Below are 17,635 nucleotides of genomic sequence, written 5' to 3'. Positions count from 1 at the left end.
ATGTGAGCGACCCAAATTATTGCCTTCCCCTACCTCTTGATGAATAATTGAGAGGCAATGCATTTTTCATTTTGCAATGTCATTTATTTTTCAATATAATTTTTAGTTTTTATGTTCCAATGTAATTTCGCTTTTGCAATGTAATTTAGTTTTCAATATCTATTTAATTTGTCAATGTTTTTATGAATAAATACAAACTTATTGAAATGAAGACAATAAAATTGCAAATGAAGACAATTTTATTAAAATAAAAAGACATTAAAGGAAGCAAAGAGATAAAATACAAATTTAATCCGACTCTCCATGACAGACCCACAAGTGTTCAATCAGATCATTACGAATTGCATTATAGGTTTCAGTAGATCTAATCTTCTGGTGATTGAACATAAATTTAGCATAGTCTTGGTTTGGATCGCATGACACTTGACATGGGATATTAGTGGTATCTATTTGTAGTAGTGCTGCACTGCATTGATTTTCAGGAATATCATGCTCGTCTTCAATGATCATATTGTACAAAATAATGTGTGTTTTCATGATGTAGTATAGATCCTCATCATTCCAACCTTTCACCGAAACTCTAACAATGTTAAACCGTTTGGAGAACTCCAAATGCCCTTTTGACATCTTTCTTACATGCCTCTTTCATCCTCGCAAAAGTTATCTCTTTAAACCTTTGAGATTAAGATATTGTTTTGACATTCATTGCCCAACGAGGATAGATACCATCAGCAAGATAATATCTCATGGTGTACGCATGATTGTTGATGGTATAGTTAGCAGTAGGGGCACGTCCTTTAGTTAATTGAGAAAATAAAGATGACCTGTCAAGAACAGTAATATCATTAAGAGAGTCAAGCATACCAAAGAAAGCATGCCAAATCCACAGGTCGTAAGAGGCGACTACCTCGAGCACAACTGTTAGTTTGTGCACATGTCCAGTGTAAGCACTGGCTTGAGAGGTTGGACATTTATTCCAATGCCAGTGTATACAATCCAAACTCGCTAACATTTCAGGAAACCTGCATTGCTCTCCCTCTTGCAATAGTCTAGTGACATCTGCCTCATTTGGGGATCTTGAGTATATGCCTTCATAGATAGCAATAATCATTTTGGTAAAATAATTCAAGGCTACAATTGCAGTAGTTTCACCAATTTTGATGTACTCGTCCACGACAGCAGCAAGTACGCTGTATTGAAGGATCTGAAGTGCAGTAGTGGATAGACAGGAGCACTGTGAGACCCCCTAACTTTAGTAAACCTTATTAGGTCTCTAAATTTGGAGTTATTATAATAAAACCCTTAGTTCGTTGATTATTTGCAAATTAATCCCTAGAATCGAAAATGCATCAGGGACGAACCCCTACAAACCCTAATCAGCCCTAGAAGCTTAGAAATCATTTTTAAGACTCTAATATTAATTATTTAACTCTCAAATTTTAGAGTAATCACTCTAAATCTTAACTTCCAATTTTCATAGTTTTCGTTCGGTTATTCACCTTTAAATTCAAAGCAAGATAATACAAACCAAATTATTTTTCCTAACACTAATTTATTAACTCTACACTTGAAATAGATACTTTAATTGAGCCAAGCCCTCATATTTTTCTTGAATCACATTTTGACCCAAACTAGTACCATTACACACATATACACATATACATACTTGTACATTTCTCAAATAAATAATTTTGTACACAAAATAGCTTCATATATATATATATATATAAAATCAACAAAAATATCCCCAAAAAAGTTTGCTAGTACTCCCAAATCATGGAACCATGCCTCCAACCTAAGTTCAATCCTAACCAAATCCTAACTAGATCATGATTAATTGCATAATTAAGGCCCCTAATCCTCCACTATTCCATTGAATTCAAACTAAATCCAACATATCTAATTCAATTCCAACCGATGGGAAAAATGGACCTTTTACACCAATTTTCCTATAAAAGAAACCTCTTCCCTAGCATTTTGCACACAAGAACACACACATACACACTATATTCAGCTGAGAGAGAATAGAGGGAGGAGGGTGAGCTTGGTAGAAGAGATGAGAGGAAGAAAAGTTTGCTAGCGATTCCAACAACTCTCAAGTAAGCCGCAACACAACTCTCTCTTATTTTTCCTTTCAAATGCATGCTCTTAGAAGTTTTAAACATTTATTTCAGATTTGTTTTGGTATTCTTGTGTTAAAAATGAAAGGAGTTGAGTTTTGATTCTACCCCTCTTGTATTTCTCTTAATCGGTATAAGACTAACTTTTTTCATAACAAACTCTGAAAATTTTCAAAGGCACACCTTCACCTTAAATTTCTGAGTTTAATATATATTATTTATCATGTTTTCATCAGATTAGAAGTGGAAAATTTCCTCTAGTTGACCTCATTTCTCACCAAGTTTCTTATTTCTAGAACTGTGCCAAAAAAATCTGTTTTACAGCCAACTTGCAAAAATTCTAGAAAAATGTATAAAAATCTTCTGGACCTTGATTTTATGTCAAAATCTTCCTTAGGAAAATTGGTTTCATTGAAACAGAGTGAGTAGTTTGTAAGAAAATCGGATTTTCGTAACGGTCGATGAATCTGGACAGCGCTAGAGTGTTTCTTAAATAACTAAAAATCTAGAAAAGCTATTCCATTTATGAAAAATGTTCTTAAGACTAGAGAAAATTCTCTACGAACCACAGAAAGGCCAGGCTCGGCAAAAATCTAAAGTGGTGCCTTTAACTTCAATCTTTAAGTGGTTTTGAATCTGGAAATTCTATTTCGCCTTGGTGATATAGCAGATGAGAGTTGTAGATTTTATCAAAGTAAGATCAGAGTTATTTTGGAGACCCATGGAGCAATTTCAGATTTATGGTGACGAAGTTAATTGATTTGAGGTAATTCGAGTTGTTTGAGGTCTTTGAACTCTTGCCTCAATCTCTCCCTAGCAGCGGGAGGTAAATACTTATCTTGGAAAGCAACTACAAAGGCTTCCCATGTTGGCTCCACTCTACTCTTAGCATACTTCCACCATTGATCCGCATCTCCTTTAAGGTAGTAACTCGCTAGAGTCACTCTCAACTCGCTATCATCAATGTGAAGCATCTCAAATGTCTTCACAGTTTGTTCGAGCCACTCATCCGCTTTCTTAGGCTCGGGGCCACCATGGAATTCATCTGGTTTCGCCCGCAAAAACTCCCTAGTAAGGAAACTCGCTCTTGCCTCTAAGGTGTTCTCTCGGGCTTGGTTCTCCACCCTCAACAAGCTCATAGCCCCTGCTATTTCTCTAGCTAGGGCCCCCATTGCGGTTTGACCCACTTGGTCCGCTTTTTCGGCCATATTAGCTTGGCCTGACTCTTACTCTTGCACCGGATCCTCATGGACCGGTACCTCATGAACACCCCGGCGAGCCCTACCACGTCTCTCGCCTCTACCACCATGGGTTTGACCTCTTCCTGACATCCTATAAAGGACAATAGAAATGATTTAGCACACTAACCCATACGTGCCCGCAATTTACCTCACACGTCTAATCACCGCAATTCTATACATTTCACTACTATATAGACATTTTAATTTCATTTCACATAAACACTTAGTCATGTAATCACATACGGATTATCCTTTCATGATGAAATTCATCCTATGAAAAACCAAGAATTCGTAGTAGAACGAGTATTGATCAAGTACCCTTCTAAAAAGACCTCAAGGAATTTAACAAGCGCGAACAACATCCCAAAAGTCCAATCCCACACCCATATAGCCACATAAACATGTTAGCACATAGTCTCACTAACATTTTCCTATTATACAACATGAACCCATTGTGGTAAAATAACCACTTCCCACGAGCTCCAAGTATTCAAACCCGGTAGCTCTCATATCAAGTTGTAACGCCCCAATTTTCATACCGAAATGATAATACAATTATCGTGGTTCTTTACGGTAAAACTGAAAGTAAATCTTCATGCTTGCAATACATGATACAAATAATCCTCATGCGATAATACATTCACCTCAAATCAAGATAACATAAACAAATAAATACCCGCATGGGTTTACAAGTTTCCAAGGCTTAGGCCCGGTTACACATATCGGTTATTCAAACCATACAAATATAGCCCTTGGCTTACAAAACAGAGTCACACAAAGTGAGAGCATTGTGTAGACACCCCATTTTTTACCGATCTTAAGACTCAGACGTCATCGATTGAGTGCTCGGTGATCGCGCATGTTGTGCTCATTTTGAGGTTTCGAAGTTTTGGCTGAGAGCCTTGCCTCCGAGCCTCGGAACTTTTTTTGTGCTTTAACTCGGTCTGCGGACCAAGTTTTGTTTTCTCTTCCCGAAGGGAAGGAGAGGTCTTGTAGACCATCTCTCAGTGGTCGTAGACTACTTTTCGTGGTTGTAGGCCACTGTTCTCGTTTAGAGACTAGTTTTCAGTTTTCGGAGCCGTCGGCCGTGCGCCTCGGTTCGAGACCGCTTAACATTCTCCGTTTGGCACGTTTTTTGGAACACACCTTGTTTCCTTTTTCTAGAGGTACACTGTGGTCTGGGAGACCACTTTTGTGGCTGTACGCCACTTTTGGTGCTCTACAGCCAGTTTTCGGGGCACCCGGCCGCGCGCTTTGCCCCGAACTCTCGTTTTGCATCCGTGTTGGTTCATTTTTGGCATGAACTTTGTTTTCCTTGTTTGGGAGGTGGTACAAGGGTGGGAGACCACCTTTTCTTCTTGGAGACCATTTTCTCCCCGCCAGCTGATTTTCTTGTCGAGAAGGTGGTTTTCTTGGTCTTTGGGCCACATTTGCTGGTCTCCCACCACACCACTAGCTTGCTTTCAAAGTAGAGACCACCAAATGGAGCCACCGACCACTTTTTTGTGTGGGAGACCACCTACCCTGGTCGGCCGACCAGGGGAAGTGGTCCGCCGACCACCTTTTCTGGTTGGCCAGCTCCCTCCTGTTTTGTCTGTTTGAGTGGGTGCCAACTTGCAGCTGGAAGGCACAGACTGTATCCTCCACACACGTGTATGGAGGATCTTGAGCCTTATTTTTTAGCTTCTTGAAGAAGCTTTGGCCTTGTTTGTCTATAAGAGAGGCCCTCCCCCTCCTTGAACCAGGTTTAGAATTTCTCTAAGGCAAAACAATACATATCTCTCTATATCTCTATATTTTGGCTCATAAGGTGCATTGTTCTTGACCCTTTTACACTACACCTCATAGCCATACACTTACACCATTGATTTGAGGTTCTTGGAGGTTGTTTTCAGAGGTTAAAAAGTTGGTTTTTGGTCCTAAAGTTTGTTGGTTTTGATGAGCTTCAAGGGTAATCACTTTTCCCTCTTTTAAGCATTATTTTGATCCTTCTCTTACCCTCATTTGCATGCTTATTTGAGCTTTGTTGTCAAATGAAAAAGGGTTCATATTTAAGTGGTTTTCATGTTTGTTTAAGGCTCTTTTGGTGTTGGGGGTCATCTACCCTCTTGCATGCTCTATTTAGCCTTGTTTTGAGCCATGCCATGAGACCTTTGTATCGAGCTTTACTTGGCCCTTTAGCCACTGAAATCTAGCGGATTTTCAGTGGTTGGCATGTGGTTTTGAGGGCCAAAATCAGAGAGGGGTGACCCTCTCTCTTTTGGCCTTGTTTGCTTACATTTTTGGCTTTCCAAAGGAGCATATATTTCCACACTTCCTAGCCTAGGTTCAGGCCTTTTTTAGTGACTTTTAGGACCTTCCTAGACTCTATCTATGGCTGGTTTGGTCACCTTTTGTTTGCCTCTTGCATGTGTAGAACAATCCCTTGCATAGCCTATCAAAGTAACACCTCATTCTTGCATGTATTGGTCATGTTTCAGTGGGTTTTTGGCCATCATTTGGCATGCCATGATTCTTTTTTTGGCTGGTTTGGCAGCCTCTCATATGCTTCACATGCTTGTAATGTAAATCATGTTCACTAGCTTATAATGCTTGTTGATTTGGCCCTCTATGTTAGCATATTTTGGCCATGCTCCAAACTGATTTTGTTCATATTTTGGGCTGCCTTAGCTCTGTTTTGAGGTCCCTTGGTCGAATGATGCTTTCCATGTATGGTTGTAGTGTAATAGCCTTGCTTAGCCTTGAGTTTTGAATCCCCTTGCATGCTTAACTTGAGGTGTTTGCATGTTTTAGCATCACTGAGCATGATATTTTAGAGTTTATTTCTTGGCCATATTCTCATGTTTGTCACTCTTTCAATGTGTTTGAGAGTTGCATCATTATACCCCATTTATGAGCCTTTGCGTTGAGCTTCATTCTTATGCCTTTCAAGCCACCATCCTGGCTCATTTTGCCACTGTTTTGGGCCTGCTTAAGGTCTGTTTGGAGTTCGTTTTGTCATTTGAGCATCACCTTGCATGCCTCTAATGTAATGTGCTTCACTAGTTTCGGTACTTGAGCCTTTCAACATGCATTGTGTGAGTTATTTGCATGATTCTGAGCCATTTTGTATGTCATTTCAGAGCTGGAACATGTGTCATTGTATGCCATATTTCATCCTTTCAATGCTTTTGTAGAGTTGCATTTTGTGCCCTTGGGCTTAGGTCCTTGCATTGTGTATGCTAGCATGAGTTTTGGAGTCTTGTTTTCATCATGTTTGGCCACTGATTTGGGTGTGGCTGAGGCCCATTCATTTTGGTTTAAGTCCATTTTTACATTGAGTATGCCATTGTATTCCATAGCATTGAGTATGCCACATTGTCGCATGATTGATCAATGCATTGTGCATGCCTTTTTCATCTCATTGTGTATGTTAGTTCTTAAGTGCATTATGTATGCTAAGTACCACGTGCATTGAGTATGCCATTGTTAGTTCATAGCATTATGTATGCTAGTTGCATGCTTACATGTCATCCTTTGCATGTTTGAATCACTTAGTTGCATAGCATTTAGGTTGCATACTTAAAGTTGCATTGTGCATGCCATTGTTTGTTGCATTGTGTTTGGAATAGGAGTTAGTCCGAACACGGGAAACGAGGGACGTTTCGTACTCAAAGTGACAAAACGTGCCTCGATTCCCGGTCGCCGACACTCTTGACTACCCATGACGGAGTTGTTGGCTTTAGGTGCGTATATGTGCATTCATTTCACATTGAGTCGTGCAATTCGACTCCTCGGCCATCATGCATCGAGATGCACGACCGGTGGCCCGAGGGTTGAGGACTACACTCCCTAGAGCTTATGCAATGACGGGGAGAGTGGTCATGCACACATGTGTTGCAAATACCTTGTCGTGCCTCTCTCTTTCCCTTTGTTGTAGAAAAACAGAATCCAGGAGAAACTGGTCGGCCGACCAGGTTTTCTGGCAGGCCGACCACTTTCTTTGGTTTCCACCACAAAAGGTGGTTGGTAGTTGGTCTCCATGCCTATAAGCTGGTCGGCAGCCTTCCCACAGTTTCCCTGGGTGGAGTTTCATCTCTCTGGAGCTTTGTGCAAATTTCTGAAATCAATTGCAAACAAAGGCAAGCCGGGGCATCGCGATAGATTTCCCGACAAGGCGACTCGAGCATGCATGCATCCTTTATCATTCAAGGTAGAGCTAAGGCAGTCCACATTCATGTAGTTTGCATGCTAGTTTAATTGCTTACTTAGTTAGTTTGTTAATTAATTAGAGTTGTGTAATAATTAGCTGTAATTTATTATTCATTTTGATTGTGTAATAACTAGCTTAATTAGATTAGCTTAGATTAGCTAGTTGGTGTTGTATTATTTATTCGGACCCTCTGTCGAGAGGGCGAATTTTGCAATAAGTGTGCGTGTGTGTGATGCATGTCTTCCAACCCCCATTTCTTTCTCCCTTTTATTTACCAGCTTACGATGGTTAGTTTTAGGGAATGTTTCAATTAGCATCCTTATGCTTCACATGTTTTCATTCATTCATCTGTCTTGCATGCACGGGGCTCGGCGCATCATACTAACTGCATTGTGTTTCAATTTCGAGTTGAATACATGTTATCTATAGCATCTCATATGCCATCTTAGAATAGCCGAGCCTATCTTAGTTGCATTTTGCAAGTGTTGCATTAGCCATCTTAACATGAACTAGGATCATGCATTGATTACTAACTAGTTTCTGTTTTGGCTTGGAGTACTCGGTGAGTGTTTATGCTTTAGCATCCTTGCATGTGTGTGAGTGACTGCCATGATAGCATGCTTGCCATGAGGCTAATTGCTTATGTGATATACCTGCCTGAATGCCTGTGGGTGAAGGTTGGATTATTTAAATTGGAACAATTCATCGATTGCGAGTTTTAAGCCCACTTGAGAGTGGCAAGTCACCATGTTTTCTAAGCCCACTTGAGGGTGGCAAAATCTGCATTTTAGCCTACTTGCGAGTAGCAAACCACTTTCAAAAACAAACATGAGATGTTTTGTTCCAACTTAGACGATCTAGTCAATACTTGTATGCTGTGCGCATCACGTAGCAATTCTAAGCTAATAAACCGGAATAAGAGCACATATGTTTTCAAAAACAAGATATCATGTTAAGTAGTGGCCGATCTTTGATCGGCCGAGCGGCAGTGCTCATTGCATGACCTTCCCCAATCGTACCCAAGTTCCCGAGCCGAGGCAACTTTGGTGATGACGGACACGTGGCCTTAGGCACGAGTCAGGGTTTCCTAAATTCTTCCAAAATAAAATATTTAGGTGGTGACTCTGTATCTGGCAAAATAGTCCATGTTTGGCACTTCTTTCTAAAAATCAGTTTTTCAAAATGATTTGTCGGATTTGGACTCTTTGGTGATTTATCAATCTCGTATTGCACTTTGCGAGATCAGATTAAGAACTGTGACATTGAGTCCAAACTGTAGTAAGCCCAATGGACAAAACGGGATTTTCCCGGGACGTTCAGGGACGTCTACACATTGTACTCCCAACACACACATTTCCATGCCCTCAGTTTGGCAGAATCACCACGTCTTTTCCTGCATAATAATCCTGTATGGTGAGCATAAAGCCAGTAGGAAATTCTTAACAAAGTATATACATTTTATACAAGTCTCAAGAGATGTATGCATATGCCATGCTATGTCTTTTTGCAAATAAATCACATCTTCATCTTTGAAAAATCATCAAGCTCAATGATGCCATGCAATTTCATTGTTCAAAACTTAACAATTTCATTCAAGGGGCGATAAATACAACTTTGGTAATCCCTAGGTTTGTGTTTGCAAGTAGGATATATAAGTACTACCAATTTGTCATTTTTACCGATATTAACCGGAAGACTCGGCACCCATAATCTGTCATTTTTACCAGTATTAACTGGAAGGCTCGACACCCATAATCTATCATTTTTACCAGTATTAACTGGAAGGCTCGATACCTATCCTCTACACTACCTTTCGAGACTTACCATCGTATTCACCCCAAAACCAATTCATGAAAACTTGTTTCTCAACATTCTTTACTCAATGCAAAGTTTTCAAATCAAATTTCAAAACTCTTCATTATCAATGAATTGGTATGCCAATGTATCAATTAATGCAATGTAACATTTTATCTATTTTCAATTCTTCCACACAATATTTCTATTGTGGTCAAAATTTCCATTTCTCCTTTCAATACAATTTCACAAGATGAATAAATACATTTATTTCAATTCATCCAAGGGATAACATAACTCCCACATTTCGAGCCATCTCAACAATTTCCCATATTCCATGAAAATATCATTTATATAAATATAAATAAGAAATTTTCCAACATCCATTTATTTTGACATACAAAATAAATATAACAACATCATCCATGATTTCTCAACATCTTTTTAAAACTCCTATTTTCTAGGTTTTCTTACCAAACAATTCATCTCCACAACATTTGAAGAAATCTTATCAAAAACATCTTTCTTTAACCAACATAGTTTAAAACCCCCAATTTCTATCTCAAAGGATCAAATAGTAAGCCCACTTTCAAAACCACACTTTTTCTTGAATCAACAATCAATTTTTCAAAAACTATCAAAGGATGATTTCGCTAATCATCTGGATCTTGCAAAATATATATATAACTCAAAGAAAATCCCTACCTTAAGTGTAGAAGACGAGCAAGCAAGATCGTAACTCCTAAGATGACGAAACCAACTCCTACTTTGATTAACACGAAACTCTTAAAGCCCTCTACCTTATTCTCAAAGACACTAGGGTCAAGAACACAACGGATCTAGATGAAATCTTAGAGAAAAGGTGTATTCTGGAGAGAGAGTATGAAAACCTGCGTTTTTGGAGAGTTTTAGAGAGAGAGTGAACTGCAAAAGTGTTCTGAAATATCTCATTCAAGATATGATATAAACAGGCTCGCTTGAGCGAAGGAGTTGTCATTCGAGCGACCAGACACAAGAAGTCGCCTCGCTCGAGCGCAAGAAGCTTCGCTGGAGCATAGAATGCAAAGCTTCAGGTCTGTCACCAACGCAGACGCATGCTCGACGTAAGAAGCCTCGCTCGAGCGAAGAAACAATTTCACAAGGCTCACTCGAGCGCAAGAAGCCTCGCTCGAGCGAAGAAACAGATTACACAAGGCTCGTTGAGCGCAAGAAGCCTCGCTCGAGCGAAGAAGCCAAAATCTGGGCAACAACATTCTAGACTAACTAATAACCAACCTGTTCCAAACACGCCCAACATAATCCAAAACTCAAATACAAATAGTTAAAGGAAGGAAACAAGACATAGACAATAGTATACAATCACGGAATCCGAGTCCGAAACACAACGAAAGTCGGGGTAAAAACCTGGGTTGCCATAGCCAATATGCTTTGTACCAATAGCCCGGATAAGTGGTTGTGCTTGGGTGAGGGGGGCGAGGCCAGTCACTGGTCATGTACTGAGTAGGACCGGGTATTTGGTCCTGAATAAATTATCATATGTCTAATTAACTTGTTTGTGCAATTTGGTAAATCGTTTGGTATCTCGAATTGAATCATTTGTGTGATTATTTGATCCCTGTGAATTTATTGTTTGTCCGAGCTTTGTTATTCCTGTCATATTGTATACTTCCCGAATTAATTTATTCTTCAGGTGTGGAGCAAATTTAGTGGAGGTTGTATTTGAAGTTCTAAAGAGATTATTGAGTTAGAGATTTTTGGGTTCACCACTATATATTGTTTTGAGAGATTTGTATAAGTTATATTTTGGAGACATTTGTGCAATTAATTTAGAGACAATTTTGTATTTTTGAGGTTATTACTTAGTTAGAATTTAAATTTGAGGCTAAGATAATTTATTAATGACCCGGAAGTTGGGGCGTTACAAGTACCAATGGCATCAGGGGTTTAGATGAAGTACTGATTGATTTGTTGAATATCATGTAAGTTACTAAGAAATAATGACTGCCTCATTCGAAAATGTCTTCGGAAGTATTCTTTTGGGTAAACAGGATTATCTGCAAAGTAATCTCTATAAATTTGTTCGTCACCGTTGACCCTTTCACAATTAATGTATCAACGACCACTTGTGGAACCAATATGTTTGGTTTGTTAGTTTAGGGTTAACGCTTGTATTCTTTGGTGTTGTGTTGTTAACAATTGCGCCATCATTATATCATCATTAGATGATGAAAATTCATCAAAATCTCTACTAAAGATGGCTTTAGTGAAATTGTTCATTGTAGGTGGATGACTATGAAAATTATAGAAAAACTTGTGGGTGGGTAGAGAGAGTTTAGAAGATAAGAAAATTGTGGGTAGGTAAATATGAAAATTGTAAAAAAACCTTGTGTTATAATTTATAGAGAAAATTGTGAGTAGGTAGGAGTGTGAAAATGGCCCGCAGCCTATGGGTGGACCGAAGCCCGCTCGTGGCCCGGGGTGGCGCTGACTCGTTTGGGCTCAAGCCCAGCTCGAGACCCTAGGCCTAGGCTGGGCTATCATTTTGAAGCCCGGTCTGGCCCACCTAGCCCGACCTGTGACCCGATCCATCGGCCCACTCAAGGCCCGGCCTGCCTAAGGCCTAATATCTTTTTAGTGGAAAATAATAAAATTTTGGTTAAAAAAATAACAAAAAATAAAAAAATTTGTTCAGGCCCACCCGAGCCCAGGCCCACCCAAGTCCCGAATACCCCTAGGCCTGGGCCTAATTTTCTGACCCGTGGCTCGGTCTGGTCTGGCCCCGAATTTTGGCAGGAGCCGGCGAGGCTCGACATGGGTCGGGCCGGGCTGGGCCAAATTTACACCCCTATGAATGGGTGAATAATCAGTGGTTGTTGGTGAGTGAATGGCGGATGAATAATGAGTGGTTGTTGGTGAATAAATGTTGGGTGGATAATAAATGGTTGTTGGTGGGTAGTTGTTTGTGAGTGAATGGTGAGTGAATAATGGGTGGTTGTTGGTGGGTGGTTGTTAGTGAATGCATGTTGGGTGATTATTGGTGGATGGGTTTTTAATTTTGTAGTGGTATGTTTTTTAATGGGGTGAATTATATTTTTAAAAAAATTAAATTTTTTATTATTTTTTATATTTGTCTAGTTGGGTAGAATGTAAATATTTAATTTTTTTTAGAAAAATTTTGAAAAATGTCACAAAAGACAAAAAACAAACAATAAAAAAATCATTGTAAAATCTATATTCAAACAACATTTACAAAATTAGAGGGAAAGTTAGTTGAAATTTGCTAAAATTGCATGCGACCATTGGACCACCATTACTGTAATTTGACAATTTACTATTATTTATTGCCAAATTATAATAATGACAAATACTATTATAACATTTGCCATTAGAGATGCTCTAATTTGTCACGTAGAATGAGTCACTTATATTTTTCAGAGGAATTAATAATGAATTGTATAAAAGGATACAATACTTATGCAACACTTGTCATTGCACTATTGATTCGCAATTTTTCCCTATGTATTCCACGAAAGAATTAAATGACAAAGAGATTTTTATAGAAAATTTTAAGGTGATTCTATTTACATATCACTAATTCTTTCTATACATACCATTACTTAGTATACATATAAAATAATTTTTAAGATTTAAAAATTTCTTAGTTCACCTCTTAACTTTCCACTGCTAGCTCTATGGTAACACACCACTTGTCTTTGAATACACACCACGACACACACCAAAAACTCTCATCTTCTAAACAGAGACCTCCATCTTCAGAGATCTTCATCGTTAGTGTGTTGAACTCCATTGCCGGCAGAGGGTTTCATTCGGCCTCCATCTTCGTTGTCATCTCACCAGTGCATTGTCATTCTTCATCTTTGCTGTTGTCTCACCATTGTTTTGTCGTTACAAAAAAAAAAAAAAAAAAAAGTCATATTCATGAATACAGAGTTGAACAAACTTAATGTGTTCAAAAAATTATATCTAAACAAAGAATAAAATTTTAATTTATTTTAACCGAACTAACTTTAAATGTTCAATTTTTTTATGTATGAACATTTAATATTTGATGATCAATCTTAGTAATTTAAACAAAATTGTTTTGTTCAAATATAAATAATAGAATATTGTGTAAAAGTTTAACTCTAGTTATTTGAACACATGATGAACAAACTCGTCTTCCTTACATATGAACAGAATAAATAAAAAACCAAAAAGCTAATAAACTAACATTTTCAATGTTCAAATCAACATTTCAATGTTTATATTAGAATCAACCATCTCAATGTCATCCATGCTATGCAAATCTTCAAAACTAATTAATTTCAAATGTTCTTAAATTCTAAATCTTTGATGGTAATAATGTTTTGAGTTTGGGAAATAAGTACAATGGAGAAGCGAATGAAGTGAGCTAATTGATAATAAATTATATCATGAGTGTCGTGTGTTAATTGTGAAGATAATGAAAAAATACAGTATTTATATGTTTAAACCCTAAACCCTATAGGTGATGATGGTGTGTGAAGAATATTTTGTGTTTTTAAATATAAAATCTTTGAATGGATAGAATACACCCCCATGTTATCCTTAATGGTCATTTTATTTGAGGATATTATTGGAATATAAATTTAATTCGTTAATGGTGTGTACTAAAAGGATTAGTGATGTATAAATAGAATTACTCAAAATTTTATTTGAAATAACATGACAATGACATTTTTTGTATAAGAATTTATGCAAAAATCTCATGTTCCATTACTTGGTCAAGTTAAACAAAGTTTAACAAAGACTCGCAAGAGTGAGTAAAACAAAAAAGACATAATTAAGGTCATGGCTCATTGGCAAGAGTTTTCTAATAGTTTGATGACTACAAGAGTAACAAGTAGAAGGGGGTGATGAATATGAGAAGTTTGAACTGAATGACATTTAACTAAAGTTAAGCTCATTTTCTCTTCTGCAGGCCACCATCAGAAAAATACTCCATTCAAGTTTCTAACAATATTTAACAAAGACTTGCAACAGTAAGATACATAATATAATACGAAGAAAAAAAAAGATTAAATTTATTCTGTGGATGATATTATACAACCAATGCATGATGCACCTTCATGTTTGATAGTCTTTAACACTTAATGTTTCAGTTCATTTTAACTAGGTTTAACAAAGAAGGTAATTATATGACTATTTAAGTTAAATAAAAATGATAAAAAAAAACATATTTTTAATCATTAAACTCAATATAGATTACAATAAAATATCCAATCGACCCTTTTTCGTTGACTTCAATGGCATAAATACAGTTGTACTTAACGAAAATAGTAGATGGTTTAAATTGAGAACAAATCAAAATATAAGAATTTAAATCGATAAAATTGTAAACCCATAATTTATTTTATTACAAGAAACTTTGTTTCCCCCCTCTCCCCCCCCCCTTAATTTTTCTATCCAATAATATTTTTCAAAGGAATTAGTAATGAATGCATAAACGGGAATAGAATAATATCATACAACACTTTGTCATGAATAAGGGAACCTTGATAAATTTAATTTATTAATAATAAATAAACTTTGAGTATTAAAAGAATTAAAATATACAATTGCAACTGTAGTTATATATTTGATTTATGTAGGTTAAAAGTCAGTTTTTTTACTTTCTTTGAAAAAACATGCAAAAAAGTAAAGAGGTAATGTGATCCAAAAGAGTCAAAAAGCCAAAAAACTGACTTTCAACCAACTTGCCAAAATGCGCCTTAGTTTGCAACTGTAAGGTTTGATAAATTAATTACTTATTCCATTAGTTGGTCAAATTCTGCAACTAATAAGTAATACCGGAGGAGATCAAGCTAGATACACATCGTTAAAAATTTCAAGCTTGACAAGAGTATAAGTTAAAAATAAAATAAAATAAAATGGTGTGAACCCTTGAAATTGAAATGTTGGCCTATTCACACCGGTGTCAATAACAATAAATTAACAAAAGACATAATCAATAGATTATCTTATAATTGACTTCCTCTATTCAATAGTTTCAGTCTTAACTCAATTTGTGTGACTAAGAACCATAGGGTAGAATTGACTTCATCACCATCATCTACGAGAAACTGGGAAGAAATTTTCAAACCCCATCATCACCAACATTATCGCATGCTAGTAAACATTAAAATAGTTTGCAATTTATAGAACTGATGTAATGAGAATTTTTTGTATGTACAAAGATTAAACAGCATCTGGAAGTAAATTGATCATAAACAATATAGTGACAGAAACACTAAAAATGATGCTTCCAATTTCACAAATGAAGATTAGTCTTTTCTGCCAATTTCACAAGTCAGTCGTGTTTCTCATGTTCATCACATTGATCCATCTTAGAACACTTCCCACTGCTGCTGCTATCTTTAGCACCTTTGGTGGAAATGAGACTGATCATCTTGCACTGTTGGCTTTCAAGTCAAAGATCATTCATGATCCCCCAAGGAGTAATGAACTCCAGGAACAATTCTCTCCATTTCTGTGAATGAGAAGGTGTTCTTGTGGCCATCGACACAGGAGAGTCACTGCCATAGACCTAGAGTCCAGTGGCCTAGTCGGTTCATTGTGTCTTTGCATAGGAAACCTGAGCTTCCTTCAAAAGATTTCACTCTTAAACAACACATTTCAAGGAAAAATCCGCCGGGAACTTGTTGTGCCTAGGAGGTAGAAAACAATCACACACAAGCACACAAGTAAGAACACACAAAGATTTACGTGGTTCGGAAAATCGCCTACGTCCACGGGCAGTGGAATTCACTAAATTTGGAACAAAGAATTACACACTCTATAATTCTCTCTCTCTCTCTCTCTCTCTCTCTCTCTCTCTGCTCTGTATTCTCTCTCTAACTCACCACACTGAACCCCTTCCATTCACTAACCATTTATAGATCCAATGGGAGGGCCAAAGTCTTCAACAAGCCACAAACAACATTCATGGAAACCACCAACAGTCAGCCACCCTATCATGGATAGCTTGGCTGAATGTCCAGCTTCTTCATTTTTTCTTCAATTAGCAGCCATCGTTGATAAAGTAAACAAAGCAAATTTGAGCCAATCTTCAACAAATCTCCACCTTGGAGAGGATTCTCTATCCAACATAGTGATTGATCAACACTGCAATGCACCCGAAGGTGCTCAGTTCCGAGAGATGTTGACCAAGTCCAAACAATGTTGGAACTTGATCCTAGAAACCACTTTTGTGAGCATATCGACCGGATTATCAACAGTGCTAATCTTTTGAAGCAAAATATCCCCTTCATTCACAATTTTTCAAACGAAATGGAAACGGACATCAATGTGCTTGGTGTGGGAATGATGAACTTGGTTCTTTGCCAAACAAATGGCACTCTGACTGTCGCAGTACACCTCAACGTGCTTCTGAACAATTCCCAAGTCCTCAATCAACCCATGTAGCCAAATAGCTTCCTTAAAGGCTTCTGTCACTGCCATGTACTCTGCCTCTGTAGTAGACAAAGCCACCGTTGACTGAAGCGTTGACCTCCAACTCATCGGCCCTTTAGCAAGCGTAAATAAATACCTTGTTGTTGACCGACGTTTGTCCAACTCACTAGCATAATCTAAGTCCACATATCCAACCCGATTTTGTCCAAGTCTATGATCTCTCTCGAACTTCAAACCCATATTAATTGTTCCATGTTAATACCTCAAGATCCACTTCACTGCCTGCCAATGACCTTTTCCTAGATCATACATATATCTGCTTACTATACTCACAGCATGTGAGATGTCAAGCCTTGTACAAACCATAACATACATTAATGCACCAACTGCATTTGCATATGGAACCTGTGACATATGCTCTCATTCTTCTTCTGTGCGTGGAGATATTAAAGCACTAAGCTTAAAATGAGGGGCCAATGGCGTACTCACAGCTTTTGTTTTCCCATTTATGCCAAATTTGTCTAATACCTTTTTCAGATATTGGGTTTGTGTCAGACAAACCGTGCCCTTCTTTTTGTCTCTTTTGATTTCCATGCAAAGAATTTTCTTTGCTTCACCAAGATCCTTCATTTCGAACTCTCTTGCCAATTGTGCCTTAAGTTTGTCAATCTCTAACTTGCTATTAGATGCAATTAGCATATCATCGACATATAAGAGCAAATAGATGAAGGAACCATCAGAAAGCTTATGAAAATATACATAATGATTATACTGGCTTCTTGTGTATTTCTTTTCCATCATGAACTGATCAAATCGCTTGTACCACTGTCTTGGGGATTGCTTCAACCTGTACAACG

The sequence above is a fragment of the Camellia sinensis genome, chromosome 1 (assembly GCF_055761805.1).
Source record: "Camellia sinensis isolate YWXY chromosome 1, ASM5576180v1, whole genome shotgun sequence".
Taxonomy (NCBI): domain Eukaryota; kingdom Viridiplantae; phylum Streptophyta; class Magnoliopsida; order Ericales; family Theaceae; genus Camellia; species Camellia sinensis.
This window is presented reverse-complemented; position numbering follows the sequence as displayed.